This window comes from Elaeis guineensis, chromosome 6 (genome assembly GCF_000442705.2).
Source record: "Elaeis guineensis isolate ETL-2024a chromosome 6, EG11, whole genome shotgun sequence".
Classification (NCBI taxonomy): Eukaryota; Viridiplantae; Streptophyta; class Magnoliopsida; order Arecales; family Arecaceae; genus Elaeis; species Elaeis guineensis.
Genome location: NC_025998.2, coordinates 3,965,716 through 3,972,855, shown reverse-complemented (window position 1 = coordinate 3,972,855; position 7,140 = coordinate 3,965,716). Strand labels below are relative to the sequence as shown.

General features: G+C 36.2%; 1 pseudogene; it reads left to right on the top strand.

The window, feature by feature from the left end:
• Positions 1-3,921: 3,921 nt before the first annotated feature.
• LOC105047793 (uncharacterized) overlaps positions 3,922-7,140 on the top strand; it is a 37,203-nt pseudogene continuing 33,984 nt past the window's right edge.

Sequence of the window (7,140 nt, the reverse complement as noted above, 5' to 3'; positions counted from 1 at the left end):
TACGAACCAAAAACTCTTTAATCCATACATTATAGTAACACATTATCGAGGCTGGTGACTTGGTATCGATTTTCAATTTATTCGGACACGAGCATATATAGAATACCATGCTAGATGATAAAGTAGATCCTATGCCAAAAGTCCTTTCTTCATCGGGTTTAACCCAGCAGTGCTAGAGATTTTTAAAGGCAAGTTAAGAAGTATCAAATTCTTTGTAATGCTAAAGGTTTCTTTAGAATTTCTTGTAGAAATGGGTTAAAAATCCTGAAAGATTTATGGATTGGATAAGCATAACTAGTAAGATTATAGACTATATACTCGGCTAAGCAAAATATTTAAAAATAGCTTTAGATTGAGTCTAGTCCAACTTGTAGCATGTGATCTTACTAATTGTATTGATCCGATCCACAAATCCTACAGGATTTTCAGCCCAAGCTTATAGGAAAATCCCAATAAACCTCGAGCTCTAGTAAATTTTTGTTGCCCGGGATGTCAAAAACTTTTGAACAACACTAGATCCCGAGTAGTGTGGAGTTGGCATGTTGGTTGCTTGAAGAATATTGATTGGTTTGCAGTAGATCTCTTTTAGCATTCTTCCTTTATTAATTCTTCCCCCTTCCCCTTATTTCATGTTGAAAACTAACCCCTCTCGTGAATGATCATAAGAACACGAGAAATTATTTTATCAAGTAAATACAACTAGTCCATGTAATTAGCAATTAAAGGCAAGATACAAGAGCTGTAGAGGAAATGGTTCATCAGATTAATCAGCAAGAATCCCATGCTTTGCTAGGGGATGCATAAAATCTAGAGAGTCCTGAACCAGTTAGATACGAAGTAGCAATAGTGAAGAAACACTGATGGTGCCTGAGAAACTACGAATCCAAGCAATTGTGGAAGCTGAATCCACTTCCAGGAAAAAAAATTGTAATAGATTGAATAAGCAAATCACAGCAGCGATGCCCTTCAAAGCAGCTTGGGGCCTAGCGCCAAGTATGGTGCAAGGGGATGGATCTTGTCACGTGGCAAACAACTCCTGACCATTTTGATCTCTAGTCAACATACAAATCCCAACACTATGAGATGTTACGGTGCCGTCAAAGATTAAGCCTATATTTTCAGGTCCTAGTATAGCATAGGTTGATGTTACCTTGATTTGAAATATACTTAGATGTGGGCTGACAAAGTGCATAATCTTATCCCAATCTAGTATGTTTTCTTGGAACTAGCATGCGGATTTATATAATGTTTGTTTAATCCCACATCGGTTATATGTTGGAGAGAGTACTTAAACAAGTTAAAGATCCCAACAAACAAAATCATAATTGTTTATTCCATTTTTCAGACAAGATCCTAGATCTTTACAACCAGTTCTCTTTTTCTAATTTGAAAAAAAAACATGAAAATCCTCCGAGTCACTAAGAATATAAATCAGTAGCCAAGTTACACTTGTTAGTAGGAAGAAAAAACTGCAATTCCTAACAAACCTAGTATATAGAACATCTAATTTTATGTAATTACATTTGACTTCTATTAGCTCATTTTGGACATCTCTAATATCAGTATGTTGTTATGTATCAAAAATATTAGTATGTTGTTCATTACATGTCATAAATCTCTCCTCCCTCCCCCACCCTCCTCTCCCTCTAAACTCTTGTAATAGCCAACCTGAAGGTGTTGGACAGCTTAAACTCCTAGAAATAAGAACAGGACTTTGAAAAGGACAACCATGATTCTGCTCTATCATGGATGACATTTCCATGACTATTGTTCATATTGCCTTGTTTAGAGCCTATTTAGGTGTCGTAAGCCATCAATAGGATACATCATACATAGGGACCGCCGGAAGAGGTGAACGGAAGGGTGAGCACGCGAGCGAGTTTTCCTGTTACTAGTACGTTGGCCCAATTTTAAGCGGCAAGACTTTCGGATCAAAAACAAAGCCTCTGTGCACCGCATGGGGGGCAATAAAAATGACATAGAGCATACTATTCAACTATTTGAGGTACGTAGTTATTATTTTTTAATATATATTTAATAATATATTTAATATATTAATTTTATTTTTTTTTTAAAATTTTGAATGATAAAAATATTGATAAAAATATTTTTTTATTTTAAAAAAATTATGACATTATGTGCCATGACATCTTATGGTTAACTTATAATTTTTATATATAGAAAGTCATAATTTTTTTTCAAAAATCATAAAGAAGGAAGGATATTTTTATTATTAAAGATTTATAAAATTTTTAAATGATGAAAATGTTCTTCCTTCTTTATGACATCTGTGGTCAAATTATGAATAGAAAGTCATAATTTGACCACAGGATGTCATAATATGGCATAGGATTCATAATTTTTTCAGATAAAAAAAATATTTTATCATTTAAAATTTTAAATGAAAAAATAAAATTAGAGATATTAAATGTACATTGGAAAGCGATGACTATGTAGCCTAATTAGATGAGACCGTATATTTTTGCTACACCGCATGCAGTGTACAAAAAATTACTCTAAAGTCAAATTGGTTATCATAAAAAGCAGGAATAAGTTGTCGATACAAGCTCCACTTTGGGTGTTTTGATCTCATCCAACAACTTATTTTTCAATTATATCTTTTAAGTAGAAGCCTTGGTGCAAGATTTATTAGGCTGATAAAATCTTCTAGCATCCAAAATAGACTTGTAAAGACTTGGTTATCTGTATTACCTCTAATCACGTTAGATAAGAAAGGTGACGAAGTGTTAGTGAATAAAAATAAAAATTCATACAAGATGAAATTCTTCAAAGTACAAGGAGAAATCTTAGACTTCAATTGGAGAATTAATCTTGATATTTTATTAATAAGAACTAAATAAATACAAACAAAATATTTATAATGTCTCAACACCATCACGGTAGTTCGTAAATAGTAAAATATCAAAATAATGTGATATCATTAAAATAAATTAATAGTCCAATTGAAAATAAAATAAAACCTAATAAAATGCCCCAAAAACCTACTAAAATAATGGGATTTGCACCCAAAAATTGAGATAAACTAGTAGATCCTGTTCACGACCATAGGGCTCAAAATAAGCTTTCTATCCATATATTATGAATTTCATAATTTTTTTAGATTAAAAGTTATAGCCGTTTGATGTTCAGATCGCTGTTTTGATGCTCCAATTCATTTGTTTGGGCTTTCACTACTTCATACGCTCTATCTGGCCCAAATATTCTTTAGCTTGACGTTCTGCATCAAGCGGAATTAACAATGCCCATGGGTTTACATCCAATTCTTGCTTTTGCTAGGTATAATCCACAGCTAAATCTCTCTTTTGCATGAGAGCTAAAAAAATTAAGAGATCTTATCTTGATGACCCTCGTTTCTCGCACCCGCTCCTCTAGTACATGTGTAAGAGAAAAAAACATTAGAAAATCATAAATAAATAATAACCATTCTGATATGAAAAAAATATTTTTTGATTGAACATTCTACTGTGAAAATATGAATCATACAAGGACATACTTGTGACTCTTCTAAGGACCGTGGGAGTACAATTTTAATAAATCAAATCTACTTTCATGCTTTTAAACAGAAGTAACCAAATTTATATCAGAAGGAAATAATAGGAAGGAACAAAGCAAGAATGCAAGCGAGCCTTGGATGTCCTTGAATTAACATAATCCAACTTGACCTGATTCCATTTGATCTAGTGAACTCGACTTTATTAGACTTAGTCCTACATTACCCATGAGCCCATCCTGCCTAAATCTGCAATTAAAAGCTAGCAATTTCACTGAAACAAACGGTGATAGCTGAACTACGTTCCATCAAATTCAAGTCAAAATTAATGGACCTAAACATTCGCTAATGCTATGCACAAGTCCGTCGCTGCTGCGACATGATATTCACGCGACCCACGTATACTGATATCGTCTTCCGGTTGGGCTGGAAACTGAGCTTAGAACTGGGCCTGGCTAACACGACGATCAACGCAGGCTGGATCTGGCCCCCGGCAAGAAAAAGGAAACGCAAAAGCCCGACTTTCTTCCCTCAGGCCGCCTGGGAGCAACCTCCGAGCGCCATTAATGGCTATTCTGTTCTTCTTGGATCACATGTCTAGATCCTGAGAATGAGATCTTTGTCGCAGATCTGACCTCCACCGTGTTCTTGATCTTTTGTTATATAGGAGGGATCAGCTGAGAGGAGTGCGGGGGGGGGTAGAGATGCTTCGGCTCAGGGCATTCCGTCCATCGGCTGAAAAGATCGTAAAGATCCAGCTTCACCCCACGCATCCATGGCTCGTCACCGCTGGCGACTCCGATCACGTCTCCGTTTGGAATTGGGAGCACCGCCAGGTCCCGATCTCTCAAGTTCCATATGTTTCTTGATTAGCGTATTTGGTGATTTCTGGTTTCCTGATGGTCTCGATTGCTTTCTTGTTCTTTTCTTGAACTCTTTAGGTGATTTACGAGCTGAAAGCCGGTGGAGTTGATGAGAGGCGGTTGGTTGGGGCGAAGCTGGAAAAGCTTGCGGAAGGAGAATCTGGTACGCGAGAAGATCCCCTTTCCCTTTTCTGCCTTGAATTTTGAAGGATGGACCTTATAGTGGCTAGGGCTGCTTTCTATTTCATATTACAAGATTCTTGCACCTTGTATGCTGTAGTTGAATCTGAGCATAGGCTGTTGCGTCGAATCAAGACGTGTCACGAGATTTTTCACTGTTTCATATGTTTCTTGAGGGGTCAATGACTTTAAAGAGCTTCTAGGGAGTTCTAATTGGCAGTAGGCCTACCGGTGTCAGCATGACAGTTTAGGATACAGAGACTATTTAGAAAGTGGATTTTGCGTTGAAAGCTAGGAGCAGACGATATGCAGTGTGAAGTTTTAGTTGGAATTGAGAAGTGAAGTGCTGGGGGTAGATGGAGAAAAATGCGAGCTTGACTGAAACATATATGACGTGAAACTTTAGTGGAAGTATTTGAAGAAATCTATATCTGGATAAACGTCTGAAGGCAAAGGGCCAAATGATTTCTTGATTATCTCATTTTGTTAGTGTGATTTTAAACGGAAACAAAAGATGGTGACAATATATCAAATGAAATGAAAGCAGGGTTGATGAAGTGAAGAGATGCCAATGGCATACTGTGATTGTTGAATAACTCAAGATCTTTGTAATCACTACAGCCGTAGCATGATTACAATGGCAAGGGCTGTGCATGTTATTTGCAAGAAAACTGAAATTTAGCATATTAAACTTATAAGCATCACAATTGTTTTATACATTCAGGAGAAATTGTTTTTCATGTTGTATAAAAATGGACAAAACTGCTGATTTTTTAAAAGCTTATTTTAGTATCAAGCATATCTTTTGTTAATCTGGAAGTTGACTGCATTAGTGATTATGAGTGGAAGATAACTTAGGGACTTATGTAAAAGTCGGGGGTGAACTTATAGAATGAGAGTTTTCATCTCAAAAGATCACTAGGAGTGCTCCTTGAATAACTGAAATAAAACTCCTCATGCCACTTTTGGGCTTGACTACTCACTTTATGGTTTAGACATGCCATCTTGGAAGGATCCCAACTTTTGCGTTAATCTTCCTTGGTGGAAAAAAATATCACTGATATGTCTTAAATTTACCGCAAGCGTACGGTGTGCAATGTAGCACGTCCGACGAGTACGAGTCGATCTCACAAGGAATTAAATTTTAAATTGTATTTAAATGCTTGCTCAGACGAACTTTAGAGAAAAAGAGAAGAGATTGTTTGTTGAATTATGAACTACCAAAGCAATAAACTAATTAATTATAAAGGTAAATTATCGAAAAGATCTAGGGCTCTTGAATCCACTAGATCAATGAATTAGAGAGCCTTCCTATGATTTCTCTTATAATGTCTCTTGATCAAGGTGTAAAACATGAACAAGCATGGATCATGAAGAGATTTAACTCAACTATGATTCATCAAACATTTTGTTCTCACCCTAATTAAGAGACCCTTCTTTTCTTCACTTCTCTTGTGTTATCCAAGTATAAGCTATGAAGGGATTCTGACCCAACTATAACCCATCAAGGTTTCCACATGGAAAGAGAAGAAATGATTTAGAAAATTATGATCCTTCTATCAATCATCCCCTCTTACACCGAATCAAGTATGGACTATGAATGGATTCTGACCCAACGATAGCCCATCAAGTCTCTTGGCGAGAGAGATGAAGGAGAAGGATTCTAAAAATTTAAAAGCTCGAAAAGAAAAATTGAATAGAGCAGATTTTTATTCACAATCTAGCTTCATCGCAAACCCCAGAGAGATTACTTAGCCAGACATAGTTGATTTGAAGTCAAAAATAAAATAAAGACTAATTCTACTTGCTGGAGTTGAACTTGTGGAAATTAAAAATTACAGAATTAAAAGATGCAGAAATTTAAACTATCCTATTGCAAAAATTAAAATTACAAAAATTAAATAGAAAGAAAATAACTAATTTATTTCTGAATAAAAATTCTGATACAAAAATTTTCAACTCCTAAGCCATTAACAAGGCTTGGAGTTTGAACAGAAAATAAAATATCTTACAGAACCAGACTTCTCTCCTTCTCTTAGTTTGGGATCAACCTTCCCCTGGCTGACTCTCCTTGTGTGTTGGAAGGGTGGAAGAAAGTGGGAACAAGGTGGCTAAAAAGTTTTAAAGGTGGGTATGTCTGCCTGTTACACAGACCTCCTACAAGAATTATGGAGTGGAGAGAGATATCTCTAGAGTAAAGATATTAGCCTCTATTTATAGGTGTTAAAATGGGTGGAATTTTCTGTTTTGCCGATATGAGATTAAAATAGAAGGATGTCTCTCGTTCAAAACGTTGGAATCTCAATTGATTTTGATTTGAAATCCTTCTCAACTCGATAAGATCTGTTTCTTGCTTTTACGATCGTGCATCAAGCCGCATCAGCATCCGCACGCCATTCACTTCATCAGGGAGTCTTGCATAGCACGTCCAGCTACGTCCACGTGCATCAAGGACCATAATCAATTGTTTGAAGACCTAGGCAACCATTCCGTCAGTGAAGCCCACCAAACACTCCCTGAGCCATTGCTTTTCACGTGGCTCACCCATTTTTTTTAATGGACCAAGTGGTCCATGGTGGACCACTA